Source organism: Corapipo altera, unplaced genomic scaffold, assembly GCF_003945725.1.
Source record: "Corapipo altera isolate COAL_440 unplaced genomic scaffold, ASM394572v1 308, whole genome shotgun sequence".
In the NCBI taxonomy this organism is placed as follows: Eukaryota; Metazoa; Chordata; class Aves; order Passeriformes; family Pipridae; genus Corapipo; species Corapipo altera.
The window spans coordinates 471,778-491,382 of NW_020884925.1; the positions used below are offsets into that span (position 1 = coordinate 471,778).

At 46.6% G+C, this 19,605-nt stretch overlaps 1 protein-coding gene across 3 annotated transcripts in view; it reads left to right on the forward strand.

The window, feature by feature from the left end:
* Window positions 1–216: 216 nt before the first annotated feature.
* Window positions 217–19,605, forward strand: part of CSNK1G1 (casein kinase 1 gamma 1) — an 82,037-nt gene continuing 62,648 nt past the window's right edge. For 2 of the 3 annotated variants that reach the window (XM_027657720.1, XM_027657722.1), the window contains exon 1: window positions 217–323. The gene's annotated coding sequence lies outside the window, so the exon portion shown is untranslated. Of the gene's footprint in view, window positions 324–8,970; window positions 9,090–19,605 lie in introns of those variants that run through there. The other variant, XM_027657721.1, reaches the window with a different exon arrangement.

A 19,605-nucleotide genomic window follows, 5' to 3' on the forward strand; every position in this document is an offset into this window, starting at 1 on the left:
GAAAGCTCTGAGTTTGCCCTGACATTGGGTGAGGAGAATGATTTTCCTCTAAGTGGGGGTGTTTGGCTCCATTTCATCCCTGGTACTTGGGAGCTGCCACATGCAACTGAAAACAAACAATGCCTTTTTTGTTTTTTAAGCAGAATACAGCAAGATTTGAAGTTGCTGGTGTGAACTGTTGCATGGAGACCTTCTAAAATGTCTTTTCTTCCTCCCCAGGGTCAGTACAGATATGCCTGCCTGGCTGCTCCGCTGCTCCCGTGCCCCGGCACTTACTGCCCTGTGATTTTGGGTAACAAGCCTAAGAAGTTACGAATCGTGCGGTGAGTGTCACGTGCCTTTGGTGTTCTGGAGTGTCTGAGCATGGAACTCAAATATTCCTCCTTAAAAAACCCGAACCCAACCATATTTGATAAGAGGCACCTCCCCTATGGAGACAGTCTGGAAGAGCTGGGACTGTTGAGCCTGGAGAGAAGGTTTTGTGGAGAACTCAGAGCACCTTTCAGGATCTGAAGGGGCTACAGAGAAACTGGAGAGGGACTGCTCATCTGGAACTGTAGTGACAGGACAAGGGGGAATGGATACAAACTGACAGAGGGGAAGTTTAGGTGAGATATGTGGAAGAAATCCTTCCCTATGAGGGTGGGAAGAACCTGGCATAGGTTTCCAAGAGTGGCTGTGGCTGCCCCATCCCTGGAAGTGTTCAAGGGCAGGTTGGAAGGGGATTGGAGCAACCTGATCTAGCAGATGATGTCCCTGCCCATGGCAGGGGAGTGGAATGAGATGAACCTTAAGGTCTCTTCCAACTCAAACCATTCTGTATATAAGGGAAGACACTAAAAATCCAGTAACTTCTCACTGGGTGTGAAATACCTGCCAAGCCTGTGGAAGGATGGTTAAAGACCTGAATGCAACTTGTTTAATTCTTACTCCTTATACCCGTTTCAATATTTTTTTCCTCTCAGTTTTCTCAGCATTTTTCATCTGAAGTAACTTCTCTGGGAACTTGCATCCCTGATTTCCTTTCTCTGGTTTTATTTTTAGAAACACACATGTTGAGCTGAGAAGTAGGTGACTGCAATGCTGCTTGTCAGTGACAAATAGCTCCAACAAAGAAACTGGGCAGGATGAAAGTCAGGGAGAGTCCGGAGACTTTTGTGGTGAACTGAAGCTTCTCTAAAACTGCTTTAAGTTTGTTATTGAGAGGAGAGTTGATGTGCTCTGTTAGTGTTTGTTCCAGTGTGACAAGTAAAATAGGGTTGGGTTGCCTAGTCAATAGCAACTGACCTATGGAACAAGCAGAAAACTGAAAACTGAAGTTGTTGAAAATTTTCCTCTGCAGAAGTCAAAAGGAATAACGTTTGTAGGTGAGAGTGTTGGACTGACTCCAGCGTGGAGACATCCCTTGATTTCCTGAACATAAACCAGCAAGTGTTGTGGTTTAGTGAGAGGGGTGACTTTGAGAATGCAAGTCCCTTCTTGGCACAAGAAGTTTTTGGGTGTACATAAAGTCTGAAACTGGCACTAGGTTTCCCTTTCTGGACTTCTGAAAAAGCATTTATATAGTGATGAGCTCTTCTTCTGTGCAGTCTAAGTGATCCTGATAAGTCCTTGGAGAGTTTTGTTTAGGGCTGTAATTGTGCACCATCCTTTGGGAATGTTGTTCCTATTTTTGGCCAAAATGATGTGACAAAACAAATTCTTTCTAAATTGTAATCTCCAGTTAGAATTTTCTCTGTAGAAAGCTTCATGAGCACTTGCCTTTTGGTAATTTCAGCTGAGAGGGGGCAGATGGATGGACAACAGCTTCATGCTCTCAGTAGCTTCCAGCCTGGAGGAGAAATCTGGTTTCAATTTTGCTTGATATTGTATCTCAAATTATTTTTGCAGCTTCATCCCCTAAAACCAATTTGTCTATTTTTGGTGGCAGTAGTAGGAGTGTCATTAATTGTTGAAAAATGTTTCATTTGAGCAATTCAGGCTGGTGCAGTACAGTGCTTTAATATCTTCTCTGAGTCCAGCAGAGACTGTGTCTTCTGCCTGTGCCTTGTGTCACATTGTTTTTTCTCAAAGATAAACCCCTGCTGTGTAAAGCTTTGCTGCTGTGATGTTGTGAAGGGTTTCTTTTTTGACTGAAGTCATTGCCTTGTTTTTCTATATCCTGCCTGTAAAATGTCTGGGATCTTGGGAAATTTTTTGGAATCAGATAAACCTATTTCCATGAGGTCTGGGATCGTAGTGTGCTTTTTCACTTGGGTGAAGCTTCTATCCTGTTTCTGTCTCCTTTTATGTTTTTGTATATTTTAATTTCATATTTAGAGAATATGATATGGTTTTCCCATTCCATGACTTGCACTTGTGAGCAGCACCCTGACTCCTGCCATTACTTGTCTGTTTGTGTCTTCACCTGCATGTTCCCTGCCTTGGGATCCTCGAGGTACATTGGCCTGACTCCTTCCCAGCTCCAGTGGAGCCAGTGCCAGGTGCTTCCCCTCCTGCAGTTGTGTGAGGAGCTGGCTCACGGTGTCCTCAGCGTGCTCGATGAGCCACGTCCAGCTCGAGGAATCTGGCTTTAGGAGCAAATTTTTTCCCTGGATTGCAAAAATGAGCAAGAGGAGCAGCAGCTGCAGCCTCAGAGCCCATGTCAGAACCAGGGAAAGCAGTGAAAGCCGAAGGTGCCTCTGCTGTTCTCCGGCTGCATCCCAAGAGCAGCTCTGGTGATGTGTGGAAGCTGAAATATCCTTCTGTGCACGGAGCTTTCTGGTTGTATTAGTCATCCATCAGGCTTCTGGATTATTGAAATGCTGAAGCTCTCCTAAAGAACAGCAATATCTATTTGTAGAAAGGTACACCATGTGAAGTGCAATTCCAGTATATTAGAGCTGCCTGCTGGAGATGTTCTCAGGAGTGCTGCCCCTCCTGTGCTGGGACTCCAAGAGATGGAAAGCCCCCATCAAAGATCTTAAAGGCTTCTGGGTGGTCATGGGGACGCAGATGGTGATGTGTTAGAGCTCCTGCTCAGCTTCTCCCACAAAATCACTCCTCCTGTTCAGCCCAGTGTAGAATCAACTGGTGGGTGTTGGTCTTCAGATGCCGAGAAACCCTGAGGAAAAGGGGATCTGTAGCATTAGTGGAAAATACTCTTCCATGAGGTATGGGAGAACTCCCGACTCAAAGAGTTAAAGACCAAAACCCTCTTCTCTAACTCTTTAACTTGTCCTGGCTTGAACTAAATCTGAAAGTGCCTAGAGCTGAACTGGTCCATTTTTAAGCTGTAATTCATCTGTCTCTGCTGTTTACAGAAAATCTTTAGGACAGTTGCTGGCTAGAAGGTTAATTCCAATACAGCATGATTATGTACTCATGAACTTAGAGAAAACTTGAATCTCTATGCCTTTGGTTGTGTGTACGGGTTCACTTCATTGTATTCTGACCCAAAAATGAAACACAATGTTTCATGTAAGGTTTGAGATTCACAGACTGGCAAAACACTTGTCCTTGCTTAAGCAGTCTGGCTTTTATGTAACTCATTATTTTTGCTCAAATGTTGCAGATAGTCGGTTTCCTGTAGCAACAGCCACCAGATGTTTCACTGAACAAGACTTAATTCTTTAAAATTGACCTGTGAGAAATGTGTGAAGGCGAACGGGGGGGCGGAACAATTGTGTGTCAGCATGATTTCCATTTCCTTGCTGAAATCCCACTGCAAGCCTGGCAGTTCCATTCGTGCAACGATGGATCCTGATTTTTGTGGTACACTATGAGGCCTTTTCCATGGTTTTCCATAAATGCACTGTTGGGAGTGGGGGGTTGGGATCAGGCTGTCTTAGGAGAATTAGCATTCCTGGGGCAATTAGCACTGTTTGGGTTAAGTCTGTCTGGTGGATATGCCAACGTGGGGATCCTGCCATGGATCTCTAGGTCTTCTGTGATCAGTCCTTGTTAGTTTTGCTAGACTGGCTCTATTTCATATTTCCATGGGAAACCAACTCCTACCTGAGTTTTTCAGCTGGGGAAAAAGAGTGTCCGAATGTTTTACTGGTGGACTTGGGGTGAGTGGTCCTCGTGGGCACTGTGAGGAGGTCCCAGCAGGTCTTGTCTCTGAAACATCCCTATTTTGGGGGTTTGTGTAGCACTGTCCTTCCAGGAGCACTCTGCATGGGACAAAACTGCACAGAGACTCCTCTGCTGGGGTTGAATGATCCGAGACCTGGATTTTTGGGTCTGTTGTTTTCTTGTCCATATCTGCAGAGACCAGATAAATCAAAGCAGAGCTGTGCCATTTCCCTTCCCCACAAGAATATCTTGCTTCCATTGTGCCTCCCCTTGTTGTGCGGTTCGGACCTGGAGGTGTGTATTGGACAGATAATCTTCAAGAGGAAATGCATTGGTCTTTAACTGGAGGTACTGGTGACAGCTCTGTACCCAAGAACTATGGATTGGGTAGAGAAGTTCAACTCTGCAGAGTTTGGTTTCAAGGTTTCGGAGGTCAAAGTGTCTGCTGGTTTAGGTTAAAGGTGTTTCTGCTGGAAATAAGACTTTCCCAGTGCTGGAAATGCTTCAGGACAGAGTGTGGATGCTGCAACCATCATGATCCATAGGGATTTTGGTACGTGTTAGACTTCGTTTTAGTGTTTTTTTCAGAAGTTCTAGATGCCTACCACAAAATTTTGGTATCACTTAAGCAGGAGGTAACTTGAATGTCCTTTTTTTGTAGTAGGATGTGAGATTGGTACTTGAAGTGGCATCTTGAACTCCTTTCCCATCAGCACTTGCAGGTGATCGAATATTGAACATGTTCCTGTGTATCTGAGCGACTGTCAGGTCAAATACAGAAGCAACCTGACCTAACGAGTGGCATCTATGCCCATGGCAGGGGAAAAAGATGAGCTTTCAGGTCCCTTCCAACCCAAACCATTCCATAATTCCAGGAGTCTCTGAAGCACTGTACATATGGAGCTTTGACTCACACCCAAACTCTGTTGTTTAAACAGAGCTGGGAAAGCTGGTTTTGAGCTGTACATGGATGCTTGGTCTCAGTGATGCTTCCTGGGAAACAAAAAAACCACCAGCATGAAAACTAAAGCTTAATTGCTTTAGTTTGTATCTGATTGCCACAAAGATTCAGGTATTTGCTACTTTCTTATATGTGAACCTGAACTGGGAAAACTGTCATGCAGTATAACTGACCTTTCCTTAAAACAACCAAACCCCAATGCTAATATGCACTTACCACAGTAATCCAGGGAATGATTCCTGGAAAGGGCTATAAAATCTTCATGATCCTTTGATTTCTCAGCATGCAAGTGTGTAAGGGAGGTCAGAGAATACGTGGGCATTGTCATGTGTCTTTGGTAGCATTTCAAGGGCCACCAGAAGTGCTGTCTCCTGGAAGTGGCATCTTCTGTTTCCTGTCAGAAATCCTTTGGTGTGAGAGGTCTCAGGTTGTGCTGTGCAGCATTTGCACGTGTGCCCTGGGGAAGAAATCAACTGCAGACAGGGACTATCTGACCTGCTTCCTGGCCAACTGGCAGGTGATGGTGAGCGATTTCTACAGGCAAATACATGGTGGTTGTCATCCCTTCCTCAAACAGCAGCACAGGTTTGCAGAAGAATAGTGGCCAGATCACCATGGTTAGGAGTTTATTTTCCATTTTAATATTGTCTTGAGGTGCTGGGATGTCCAATTTTTAACATTTTCTATAACAGATGACAGATGTCAGATGGCCCTCAGTTTCCTTCTCTCCTAAACTTTCTTCTCCAGGTGAATGAGAATCAAATCTGGGCAGTTTCTGTGACAAAACAATATCTTTCCCGTTCTTGTGCTCTCACCTATCGATGGAAATGGAAAATAGGTAAAAAAGACCTTTTTGATGTAGATGTCCAAGTTGGCTGAAATTGTATCAAGTTTTGCTTTTTCTGGGATGCTGTCTTAGGGGACAGAGTGCTGCTGCTGTGAACAAGAATGGTGGTTAACCTCAAATGAGCTCTGAAGGTCACAGGTTCGAGGAGGAGATGAGCTGCCCCATGTGACACAAAGCTGCAGAGCTCCATTCTATTAGCTGCAGGGACCAGGAGGCTGCACAGATTCTCACAGAAGCAGAAGTGCAGTCAAATGGGGAAAAACAGTCCAGCACCATTGCACTGATGATATCACAGGTCATGAAACGGTCTCTGAGTCCTTTGCTCTGACACAGAGCATCACTGTGCATTTCCCGTGCTCCTGTGGTCTTGGCTGGATGTTGCTGCTGGCCACCCAAGATGGGGTGTTGCATCAAATGTGATTGCCCCTCACACCTGCAATCTCAGGGCATGAATTTCTCCTAAAAAATCTTAAATGTCCTTGTGCCAGTTTTTACAGTCTGACTGAGGAGACTCAGCTAGAAATAGCCTGAATTTTCTTCCATGTGCGGTGTGATTCAGAGGGGTATTTTGTGGCTGAACACGGAGCCATTTTGGGATTTGCAACCACAAAAGATGATGTTTGATGCACCAGGCTGTTGTGTAGAGATGCAATTGAGAGGTGCTGTCTTTCCTTGTGGAAGAATTGCCTTGTAGGCAGAAGAATTGGGCTTGTTTTTCCAGCTTTCTCAAGGTTATGTTATTGGCATGGAAGGGGAACAGGCGCTGTAATGGAGTAATTAATCTTGGAAATAGAGTTTAAGGTAATACCTAAAAGGGATTTGTGGTTGACGGAGGCAGGGTTCCAGCAAGGGATTCTTAGAGACTCAACCTGTATTTAAGTGAAGATATGGTGGTGGAGAAGGATTTGGATTGGAGGTTGGTGTCTTTCAGAGGACAGAAAGAGGCTTAGTGGCATCTCTGATTTCTCCCATGGTTAGGAGGCAAGTTCCTGCATGGGACCAAACCTCCACTTCTTGTTTTACTTGATATTAAAACTAATAGGATGGGAAAAGCTCTTGTCTCTCTGCTCAGTGAGATTGGTGCTTGTGAAATAAGTGCTACAGCTCGACATGAAAGAATCTGCCAGTTGGGATTAGTCCAAGGCCATGTGTTGCCGGACAGAGGAATATTATCATCAGGATGTGCTTTCCTTGGCTACAGATCTCTGCAAGTACCCGTGTGGCATTTCTGCTTTGTTTTAAGAGATAAAAACTCTGAAGTCTAAATGAATGTGAGAGGGTAGAACAAACAGCTTTCTCTTCCAGCTTCAAGGACCAGGGAATCCTCTGATTGTCACTCCTTGCTCACTGTTTGTTTCCTTACTGGGCACTGGCTTTGGTTTCTCTAATCCAAGGAATCCATCAGGTGTTTGCTAATCTGTCTGCACCAAACTCATCCAAGTTGTCTTATCTCACAGTACTTTTAGTTCTTGAGAAACCTTTAGGCTTCTCTCTACAGTGTCACTGATTTTTAAGTCATTCTAGGATGGGAAATACGGTAGCACGGAGCTGCACTTCCTTCCTACAGCTTCTGTTGCTGTACTGCCAGAATAAATGACTTCAAGGACAGCTTAGGAAATGTGGTTGCAGTGTTTGGGTAATCCAATATCTAATAAGACCCAAGCTGTGAAGTTTTTCTTGTGGACAGGGATGAGTGACTCCTCTCCCATGTGGATTCCTCTGTGTTACACTGCATAACTGAGCTGGTGCTTCATTGTTTTCCCCAGTAAGGGAACACATGTGGATAGGTCTCCTTTGGCTTTAGCATCAGTGGAGAAATTTGGTTTTGAATTCTTTGTCAAATGGGATTGATGCCAACTCTGCGGTGTGGTAGGCACAGAGGAGGGAAGAGATGGCATCCAGAGGGACCTGGATAGGCTGGAGAGGTGGGGCTGTGCAAACCTCGTGGAACACAGCATAGCCGAGGGCAAGGTCCTGCCCCTGGGCCGGGGCAATCCCAGCACAAGCAGAGGCTGAGGAAGAATGGTTGGAGAGCAGCCCTGGGGAGAGGAACCTGGGGGTTGGTTGATGAGAAGCTCAACACACCCTGGCTGTGTGCACTGGGACCCATAAACCCTGGGCTGATCCCACAGCGTGGGCTACAGGAGAGGGGGGGATTCTGCCCCTCGCCCTGCTCTGGAGAGACCCCACCTGCAGTGCTGCCTCCAGCTCTGGGGTCCAACAGCACAAGGAGGTGGAGCTGCTCTGGAGACAGGCTGGGAGAGCTGGGGTGTTCTCCTAGAGATGAAAAGGCTCCAGGGAGATCTTAGAGCCCCTTCCAGTGCCTAAAGGGGCTCCAGGAGATCTGGATGACAGACTTTGGACAAGGGCCTGGGTGACAGTGCTTTCCACTGCCAGAGGGCAGGGGTAGATGGGATACTGGAAAAAAAATGTTGGGTGTAAGGGTGGTGAGGCCTTGGCCCACGTTGGCCAGATAAGCTGTGGCTGCCCCATCCCTGGAAGTGTTGAAGGCCAGGTTGGACGGGGCTTGGAGCAACTTGATCTGGTGGAGGGTGTCCCTGCCTATGGCAGAGGGTGGAATGAGGTGGTCTTTAAGGCCCCCTCCAACCCAAGCCAGCCTGTGAAACACATGAATAAGTTAGAAATTTCTGAAACAGGAGAGTGCCAACACATAAGTAATTCCTTGGGGAATGGAGGAAAATCCTGGGTGTTGTTAACCACAGGACTTCACTCTTGTCCATACCAGGGTATTTATAGTTTTAGTGGTATGTGCATTGCCCTTCCTTCCTAATAGATCTCTGGACCACAAGTGGGTGGCAAATTTGTTTGTTTTGGTGCAATATTCCCTTTACATGGGCACGTCTGGAGTTTACAGCAAACAGAGGAGCGAGGCCGTGACCTGTGCAAAGTCCTCAACACGAGGGAAAGGAGGGAAGCGGGAAAAGCTGTCACGTAAAATTACCTCTCCGAAACTAAGACATCTCTTCAGCTTCTTTTCCTGCTGGTTTGAAGGCCGTTTCCTTAAGCTGACGTTGCTCCATCAGATGCATCATGAGCTTGAACATGTGTCAGCACTGCCTGTTCCTGCCACGCGCCATCCTTGCTCGGAGCTGGACGTGCCATGGTTTGAGAATCAAGAATCGTCCTTCAGGGTGTTGAAGAGCTTCAGTGGGAATCCTCTTCTGGCACTGGGGAGTTCAAATCTGAATGGAAGTAACCAAAACGGTGAGGTGACCTGGCAGAGAAAGGTGGCTGAAGTGTTTGCTCACTACCTAGGTGCCTTATTGACCTGAGGGATGAGCATCAGGTGGTGGGACAGTGCTGAGGTGCAGATAAAGCGTTATCAGTGGTGGTGACAGAGGTTGGTGTGAATTAAATCTGCTGCCATGGCCTTGGTACAGCAGCATTGGTGAATATCTGGCTTTGATAATGAAAATAAATGTCCTGTGGAAGCTGGATATGGCTTTGGAGTTAGTTTTGTGGCTTGAAATATCATAGATCATAAAATATTCTGAGTTGGAAGGAACTCACAAGGATCATCCAGTCTAACTCTTGGCCCTGCCCAGGACACCGCAACAGTCCCACCCATGTCCCTGAGAGCATTACCCAAACCCTCCTTGAGCTCTGGCAGCCTTGGGGCTGTGACTACCCCCCTAGGGAACCTGTTCAGTGCCCAGCTACCCTCTGAGGGAAGAACCTTTTCCATCCAACCTAACCCTCCCCTGACACAGCTTCATGCTGTTTTTCTTGACATGAAAGGATTTTTGGGATTGCCAGATGTCCTTGCAGGCATTAACGCCCTCTTGGGCGTATTCTCCATCACGTGGTGCAAAGGCAGGTGATGTCTGAGCATCCCTGTTTGTCAACCTGTGTTCAGAAGAGTGTGAACGAGGAAAGGATGGTGATGTCTCGTAACCAGGCTGCACCTTCACAAATTTAAGTTTACCCCATCACTGGGAGCTTAAGGGGGGAAGCTTGAGCTTGATGGTGCATGAAGGCTGGATGAGTACAGGCAGAAAACACCTCTGGAGCTTCTCCAGACTGTCACTATGAGAAACCAGTGTTTGTTGCCATCTCTGATGCTGCTCGTGCCACCCAGACGTGCCCTGGTGTCCTGAGTGGTTTCACAGGGCTGCTGATGTGGAGTGGCTGCTTCCCCTGATGCTGCCTCACCTGTCCTAGTGCATGGACCTCATCTCAGGGTGATTATAGAAAGAATATACACCTGAGAATCACATGGAGAAAAATGACAGGTATTGGAGGGTGAAAGAAGCTAAAACACCCATCCAGCCTGCAGAGGCTTTTAAGTCGCTGACAACTTCCTACCTTGAGATTTGCAGAAGAAAAACCCCAGAAAACCAACCAACCACAGAAACCTTCAATTATTATATTTTTTTAAAGCCGTGTAGCTGCTCTCTGGAGTATCAATGGCTTCTGCTTGGCTTCCCCCTGCGGGCGGGTGCTCCGGGCACTTCCTTGCCAGATTGAGGAAGGAACTCGGCACAAACATTTACTTTCTGTGAACAAACGCAACTGTCTGACTGTGTATCTGGGGATTAGGATGCCTGATTGCTCTGCCGAGGAAGTGCAGGTTTTTATGGATGAGGTTTGTGTGGGTGTAGCCATGGCAGGCACAGAATGAAACCAGTAACCGAGGCTGGACCTTGCACTGGGGAGGAGGCAGCTCCTCTGCCAGCAAACAGAGCAACCTTTGCTTTGTTTAGAAATAAATGAAGAAAAATAAAATAAATGAAATTTTAAAAGGCAGGATGCAGGATCTAAACGTCTTCTGGCCCTCCTGCAAGGGAGTTGTGCTTCTCCAGTGGGTATTTTACTTGTTCTGCGGGTAATTCCTGGCATCTTTCAATCATGTGGCAATCCGGATCCATCTCTTCTGACAGCTGAACTGCTTCATCAGGACGCAGAGCTGGGAGATCTGAACAAAGGAATCCTAAATCTCAGAGAAAAAGGAAGGGGTGGTTCTTTATGTGCTGTGAGGATGCTGCCCTGTGGGATAGGAGGGTTTTTTCAGGCAGTTTGTTGTGGGGCTGCAGTGTTGACTTCATGGAGTTTTTATAATCCCATAGCAGGAAGGGAAGACAAATTGCTGCAGAAGGTTCCAGGCTTTGAGTGTAACAGTACCTTAAATATCAATCTCTGTCAGTTTTTAATGGAAATGATCTATCCCAATCAAAACCTTCCTCTACCAGAAACAGAGATGGGAGAGAAGAAGGTGCTGGCAGGGGAGCAGGGCGCTGGCAGCACAGGTAAGATTTGTTTGCAGAGTCTGAAGCAACATATTTATTAAGCCCAAACGAGCAGGATTTATTACTCAGGAATCTTGGTTCTTACCTTTTCAGCTCCCTTGTGCTTTAAACCTTTTAACCAGGTGCAGAGGTCAGTCACCCCTGTCCAACAGCAATTTGCCTCCAAATAAACAGCACATTAAAGGCTGGGGCAGGTTTCTCTCCCCTGGCAGGTCTTAGGTATGTAGTTTCTTTTTCAAGACATGGTTTAGTTGCAAACAAAATATGTAGGTGATGTCAGTTGAATTCCTGCCAAATGTCTCATTATATGAGGTGACAGCGTGGTCTGATCCTCTCTCCATGGCTGCTGGAAAAGGCAGTATCTTCACATAAGGAGAAGGTGAAGTTCAGGTATTAAAATGAAAATACATATACATTAAATAATGAAGTATCAACTCTTCTTGTGTTTCCCCTTAGTACACTCCATCTCTCTCCTTTTGGCATCACCATTACTATTTTTTTAAGAGATGCTGCCGTTCCAGCTCACCATCTCTTACATCACTGTGTTTCCAGTTCGTTCCCCAGCTCTTAGGAGGAGTTTCTGGTGATGAGCAACACGGAATCAAGTCTGTTGGGCAATGTCGAGAGTCTGTGGGATGGAGTGACGCAGACTTTGCAGAGTTCTCCTCCTCCCCACTTGTTGTGGGGTGTTTGGGCTTTGCCCGCCAGGTCAGGTCTTAAAGTTTAGCTGCACAGAGTGTACCTGTGACTTCTACCCACCTAAACTGTTTGGGGACATGTTCCCTTCTTCTGGGTTTCTCTTTTCATCCTCTCTTTGTATGAGGCTGTGTGGTGGTGAAGAATAGCTGCTTGAGTTCTTGTGGGGTCATACTCAGCATCACAGAAGAACACGGACATCTCTTACAGCCTGTTGTCCTTTGGCAGATGGCTGCTGTTCATCCTTGCAGGACACACCTGAGCTGGGCTGAATCTTCCTTTGGCACTCGATGCCCAAACCCTTGCACCAAATTAGGTACTTGCATGAAATTCCTTTTCTGAAGGCACCTTGTTCTGATGCAGCTTCATAACTTCACTCCTGTTGCATGGAAGTGGAATTTTCTCCAAGGCTTTGCTGCTTTGTAGTGACCCTTGGACACTGAGAGAGCCCTTACTCCTGTGTTTAGGGCTCAGTGCTGCGAGAGGTCAGATGTTCTCCTATCTCCTGAGCCATTAGGTGCAAATGCTGAGCATCTAATGGGTCATCCTGAATCTTGCCTGTGGTGTCTGAAGCTCATTTTAGGAGCTGGTATGAGACTTGGCGGAGGTTTGGTGTCCTCCTGCTCTGAGGTAACAAAGAAACCATTCTCCTTGATTGTCTTCAGCTTTTTGAGGTGCCCTGGGTATTGGTGGGACAGAAAGGAGGCAAACTGTTCCCATCTGGCAACCCCAAGCCAAGCCTGGGGACCTGGAACTCTTCTCAAGCTGGGATATAGAGAGGCTCCATCTGAATACCCCCTCACTGCTGTTCTGTAATGACACTTTTTATGGATACTGGGTGGCACTTGACACAAATGTGTCCTTCCACAGGGGAAGCACTACCTCCTGAATGCTGGGCTCCCCTGGCTACACGGCCAGCTGCCTCTCAGCACCTCAGGGCTGCCTGTCCTCTCAAGCTGAGTTCCACTAGCAAAGCTTCTACCCACCCTTGCCATCAAGGGGTCTTTGGTTTCCTTTGATCTCATCTCCTCAACTTCACAAGGGCTTTTCTTCTAGTAAGAGGCTTTTCCTTGCCCCACACACCGTGAGAGCTGCATTGGCTCTGAACTTGATACTTGCGTTCCTTTCTGAAAGCAGAAAAAAAGCACTTCATGGTTTGGATGCTGCAAAGGTTTTTTGGGCTTTTTTTGTGTTTCACTGCCAAATTCACCAGTCTTTTCAAGCTCTTGGAGCCTGTCTGCAGTTCATCCTCCAGGCTGCTTTTCCTTGCCAGGCAATGTGCAGATAAAACACTCGTGGATGATTGAGGTGCACCTGTGTTACATTAGGCTGTAAATCTGCAAAATCACTTTTGCTGCCAGTGATCCAAGGCTGCTCCAGAGCCTGGGCTGCTGTGGTGGTCTTGGAAAGGACTTACTCATCATCGTTGACACCAGCAAACTACATCCATCAGCCACCATGGATGCACCTGAACCCTCCTGGCATGGGTCATTCCTTGATAATGGATGTACATGGCTGTCTAGAAGTCATCTTTTCCCCTTTCTTCTTCAAATCCGTTATCTGAAAGGAAGGGGATGGTGTAGGCACGTCTGCACCTCTCTTTTTACTGTTAAGCAACCTGGTATTTGAAGATGAAAATAAAAATACAGGTCTATGAGATGCCTGGATATCAGAGAAGAGAATGTCTGCAGGGTTCTCATCCTGGGTCTCTTGCAGACCCTTTGCTGCTGCCATTTTTTTCCTCATTTTCTCTGTAGCATCCCCATAAGTGTCTGTTTCTGCTGGAAACTGATCTTACATGGCTTCACACAGCCTGTTTTGTGAGCAGAGCTGGGATCCTGACCACCAGGCTCTTTGAGAAACCTTTCAGAGATTGGACTTGACGATCTCGGTGGTCTTTTCTGACCTTTACAGTTCTGAACGCTGGATTGTAAAGCTGGAGTCGGTTGCTGTAAAATCAGGAGGTAGATCTCAAAACTGCTGTTGGTGTGAGGGTTCCCTCCCATGGCAGGGGCTGCAGGACCCCAGGGTGCTGAGGGCTCTGGGTCTGGTGCTGGGTGGGCTCAGTGTGTGGGCCGAGCACCTGCATTGGTTGGTGCTGCTGACAGCAGGGGTTTGGCTCTCTGACAGGCTTTTCTGCAGAGGGATGGTGTCTGATGTTGTGCTCAAGCCTCAGAAGATAGAGGGGAGCTGATCTGGCAGTTGCTTTTCAGTGTTTTTTCTGCCCAGCCTAAAAAAATCCCGAAAATATGCAGAGCTCAGGTTTCATTAGGGGATTTTTTTGTTTTGTTCAAGCATTCAACTGTTCCTTAGCTGCTCCAGCATAATCCACCTCTTCATAAACAGCACTAACCCTCTTTTTCTGTCAGATTATGGTCTCTAGTGCTTTGTTACATCTATAGGAGTATGCATCTGTGGCTGCTGGCATGTACTTGGCTGGGACTCAACTGGGGAAGAGAAGTCGATGGATTGAGCTCAGTCACACAAACCACTTCCCTGGAAAATGCTTTATGCTTTGTTTTGACTCTCCTTGTGTGGAAGAACTAAATTACCAAGTAAATTTCTGTTTCCCTGCTGAGCTTGCATGGAGGGGATTGAGAGCAAAGTTCAGGAATGAACTTAGAGAATGAATGCTTAGATTGCTCTTGGTGAAACAATCAACCAAGACCCACTTGGAAAAAGAACTTGCCATCGTATTTATTTGAGGATTATACAATTAATGTGTTTTAGCACATTCACAATGTCTTCGAGGAAAAGACCTCAGCAAAGTTCACTTCCCTCAGATGGAAAAGAGTATGAGTTTGTTTGGGTTCATCCCTGTCCATAAAAACTGTAATTGGGGGATGTCAGCTTGACAGTCCTGGGCATTCATGAGTCAGGAATGAGTGTAGTGATCCACAGTTGTTCATCTTTCTCTCTTCCCAGCAATTTAGACTTAAATACTGTTTGTGTGCCTCCTTGTTGTCCGCCTGTGAAGCACTAAACAAAACTAACTGCACAAGCTGAAGATTAAATTGTTGGGTCAAATGATTCAACAGAAGCAATTTGTAATGTTTGGAAGGCATCTGCAGCTTTCAAGGCTGGGAGGAATCTCCCAAGTGTGGGGCATCTGACGTGACGTGCACCTGCTCGCCATAGTCTGCAACCAGCTTTGTCAGTGCTGTTCCCAGCTTGAAACTGCAACAGAGAATTTTGACCTACTTTTTCAGTTTTTCTGTTGTTTTGCACAACATTGAGGACACTGAAACCAGGTCAGTCTAGTGCTGGTTGGAGAAGCACAGATAAATGCTGATCTCCTCTGTGTGGAGGTGCTACTGGGGTACAGGCGGGTAGTTGAAATGCATCTCCTGGTAGAAAACCCTCCACATAACCAAAAATCTCTTGAGTGGGAGAGAAAAAGGCCAAAAAAACCCCCAAAAAGATATTTCTTGTGACTAAGTTGAGAAAGCATTCAGCCTTGAATCCTCCCTTCCTTGGCTTGTGTAATAGCCAGGCACAAGAGCAGAGTCCTCTTCCAGGTCAGACCAAGTGTGTCAATCTGCTGGAGGGCAGGAAGGTTCTGCAGAGGGATCTGGACAGGGTGGATTGCTGGGCCAAGGTCAGTCTGATGAGGTTCGACAAGGCCAAGTGCCAGGTTCTGTCCTTGGGTTGCAACAACCCCATGGAATGCTCCAGGCTTGGAGATAAGTGGCTGGAAAATGGCCCAGCAGGAAAGGACCTGGGAGTGCTGATGACAGCTGCTGAACATGTGCTCAGGTGGCCAAAAAGGCCAGCAACATCCTGACTTATACCAGCAGTAGTGGGGCCACAGGCCTAGGGCAGTGCCTGTCCCCCTGTGCTGGGCACTGCTGAGGCCCCACCTCGAATCCTGGGGTCAGTTCTGGGCCCCTCATGACAAGAGACATTGAGGGGCTGGAGTGTGTCCAGAGAAGGCAACAGAGCCAGGGAAGGGGCTGGAGCACCAGGAGCAGCTGAGGGAGCTGGGGGGGCTCAACCTGGAGAAAAGGAGACTCAGGGGGACCTTCTTTCTCTCTCCAACTCCCTGACAGGAGCATGGAGGCAGATGGGGGTCAGGCTCTGCTCCCGGGGAACAAGGACGGGATGAGGAGAAACAACCTCAAGTTGTGCCAGGGGAGGTTTAGGTTGGATATTGGGGAAATTTTCTTCGTGGAAGGCATTGTTAAGCTTTGGAATAGACTGCCCAGAGCAGTAGTGGAGCCACCATACCTGGAAGTGTTCAAAAACCATGTGGATGTGGCACTGGGGACATGGGTAAATGGTGACCATGGCAATGCTGGGTTAACTGTTGGACTCTTAGAGGGCTTTCCCAACCTTGATGATTCTGTGACTCTAAGATAGGATATCTGTTCATTTTTCTCCTCAGGAGCAGGGCAGATCTCATAACTTTTATTTTCTCATTAGTAGAACAGCGACTTTGCCAGGAGTGAGTAACAGGATGGTTTTGGAAAAAGAAAATTTTGTTAAGGACCAGTTGGAAGGACAGAAGCAGAATAAGAAATGGACCGTCGTGAAAGGGATGAGAAGGCGTGAAGGGACCTGAAGCCAGTGAATTGTGTCCTTGTAGAAGAGAGCGGAGCTGTCAACAAAGGGTTTACTAATTGTGTTTTAGTAAAGGCAGAGCGGTGACACCTCGAAAGCTGTTCCTGTTATAGTGAGGCAGAGGATGCAAACCCAGCTTGTTCCTCTAAATTTAGGGGTGTAAGCTCATAAAATGAGTTGGCAGATGCTGAGAACATGAGTGAACACATCATATATGTCCTGGTTTCCACATGTTCCTCATTCCCTGCACCCTGCACCCTTGTTCCCTGCTGTCCCTTTTCCAGAGGATGAGCCCTTTATCCCGATCTGTGGTAAAGCCAGCAAAGTTTTCTGCTGCTGAAGGCTCTGCTTTTTACACAGTCTGAGGGTGGAAGCTGATGAGCTCATATCCGTATGTTATAACATGTCATTTGAGAGTCCTGGAGGATTTTGACTTTGAAGTCATGTGGGAAGTAGCAGATCTTGTCTGGAAAGTGCCCTCCAGATCAGGAGACTCACCAGGCGTATTACACAGGCACATGGGGTGGGTGTTGGAAAACCCAGTGATAAGGCATATGCCTTATCCTAAAGCAATGATCTTGGAGCTGCTTTGAGGAATTGAGGTCCTATGTCTGTAGACAGCAGGGTGACATCACCCATCCTAACAGAAAATGGGGCTTTCTTGAAGGCTTCTTCTTAAAAGAAGAAAAAAAGGATTTGTAGGGCTACTTGTTGGGGTGTTGCTCCATCTGCCAGGCATTTGCAGTTTGATTTCTGGCATGTATTGACTTTTTCATGGATCAAAACCACACACAGATCCAGACTAGATCTGCTTGCTTTGATTTGAAGTAGAGGGGATTCATTCACAATTTCAGACTGGACAGATTTCTGAAATCATGCCACAAACCAAGAGTTGGACAACTCTCATTCATATCCTGGAAGGGTCTCCAAAGTAACTCAAGGAGATCAAAGGAAGTTTTGAGTGCAAGGGAAGTGAACTTCTCCTTGGAAGGGTAGGAACAAGGGTGGCTTTGACTTCTTCACACCAGTCTCTCATTTACTTGTCCTATCCTATGGCTGCTCTCAGACTGAAGGCAGGAAACCAGGAGGCTCTGAGCAATGTCTGGGCCATAACGAGGAAGTGGTAAAGTGATTAAAGCTTCCTTCACACTGCATTGTGCTACTGATCTCAACACCAAGAGCAGCTGCCTTCCAGTGCTACCTGGAAATGTCCAAGGCCAGGCTGGACAGGGTGGAATGAGATGAGCTTTAAGGTCCTTTCCAACCCAAATCATTCTATGATTCAACACCATCTAGAAGCTGGTTTGTAGCTGTAACACTGCGGTTTTATTGATGGAGGTGAGGTTGTGACTTAGATCTTGGGTCTAAGTGTTTGGAAGTGTGTAGGACACAGAGCTGTTGGTTTTTATTTAGCTAACTGTGCTTCAAGTGATTTCCTTTCAAGCCTTGTGTCTTTCATTGAATAACTGTTCCTGTGTCTCCAACTGTATTGTAGTGAAATGAATCCTGGAATTGGGCTGAGTCACCATTAGGAAAGTATCTTCAAGCAGCTCTGTTCAAATGGAAGTAACTTTGACGAGCAATCTTGCTGAGTGGGTGGAAAGGTAGGAAGGGAAATCGTTATGAAGAAGTTTGAATCGTGGCAGGAAATCGTCCTGGTGTTCTGAGCAGCCTTTAAATATTAATGTGACTGAATTCAGGTTGCAGTCTGGTCTTCATTCTTCTGCCTCTCCTCCTCCAAATCTGAGTGCTTTGCTAGTCCTCCAAGGCCATATTTGTTGCCATATTTACTGCTGTTGTTTTAAATACATAGTAACGACAGTGTGAGATCTGTGTGTGATCCCATGTGCTGAGAGCTGGGCTCTGCTGGTAGACTTGGCCCTAATAAAGAGGTTCTCAAGCGCTTGGTTCACTCATCCATCATTGCTCTGAATTCCTGTTTGCGAGAGGCTTTCAGCTGAGAGAGGATGTTTAGTGTTTGCAGACTGTCAGGCGTGACCTTTTCATCCTTCTCCCTGAGGAGACCTCATCCAGATGGGGAGAGGGGGAGGGATGGAGGCGTAGGAGCTCGTAACCGGTAACATCTTATTTCACAAGCCAGAAAATGCGTGGTGGAACTCTGGGCCTGCCTGAGGAAAACGGAGTTGCTTGTCCCGTCTGAGATGTGCTGAGCAAGGGGTAAACTGGGCAGGGTGTGTGCTCTTGCTAGAGATGTCTTTCTGTTTCCTTTTCTGAGATCTGGAGTTGTTGCTCATGGATTATCCAACCTTGATGAAAATAATTACTTTAGTTTCCTGGGGAAATAAATCCTCCTCTCTGGCTTTGGTGGGATCAAGTGTGTTTTCCAAAGTGCTGCTGTTTTTTGCTCCTGGAATTCCTGTGTTCTACTCATCTTTCCCAGGGATCCAGCCCTAGAAGCACTCCAGCATCATAGAATTGTTTGTGATGGAAAAGCCCTCTGAAATCATTGGGTCCAACTGTTCCCCCAGCACTACCAAGGCAACCACTAAGACACATCTCCAAGTACCACACCCATATGTTTTATCACATGGAAGATGTAGTTTAACTGAAAGTTAAAACAACGTTTGGCTGCAATGGTCTGTGTCTGCTTCTCTTGCCATAGCAGAGATAAAGACCAAAACTTCCCCCACTCCAGCTTTAGCTTTCTAAATTTTATCAGAAGCACCTAAATCCACCAGCTACTGGAGGTCATCTTCACATTAGGTTTCAGTTCCACAGCAAAATTCTGTAGTTTCACTAACTGTCCTTTCCAATGTTGTTTGTTTTGGATTCGTTTTGAAGCCAGCCCAGGGATGGCCTGGGGTGGGGTCCAGCCCAAGAGCTTTTCTGATATCTGATAGAGCCTCCTCAGCGCTCCTGCAGGCCGGTTCCACAGGGCAGACACAACCGTGCTTGTGTCTACACTGGGCAGGGCACCTGAAGGACGTGGAGATGTCTCTGATGAGAAAGCAGTTCATCCAGTTTGCTGGTAACGGATGTTTGCTGCTTATCCATATTCAGCTCTAAGTATTAAATCTTGAATTAATTGGAGGGACGAGCAAAGCTTGGTAATGTGAAATAATTTCTTGTACATGAACATCTCCAACTCTCCTGTGTGGCCCAGTGGTGCTGAATCACAAACGGTGTTTCACACGTTGTTTCGGGAGCATGTTGGGAGCTTGACACTTCAGGTTTTGGGTTGATGTGGCCAAACCAGT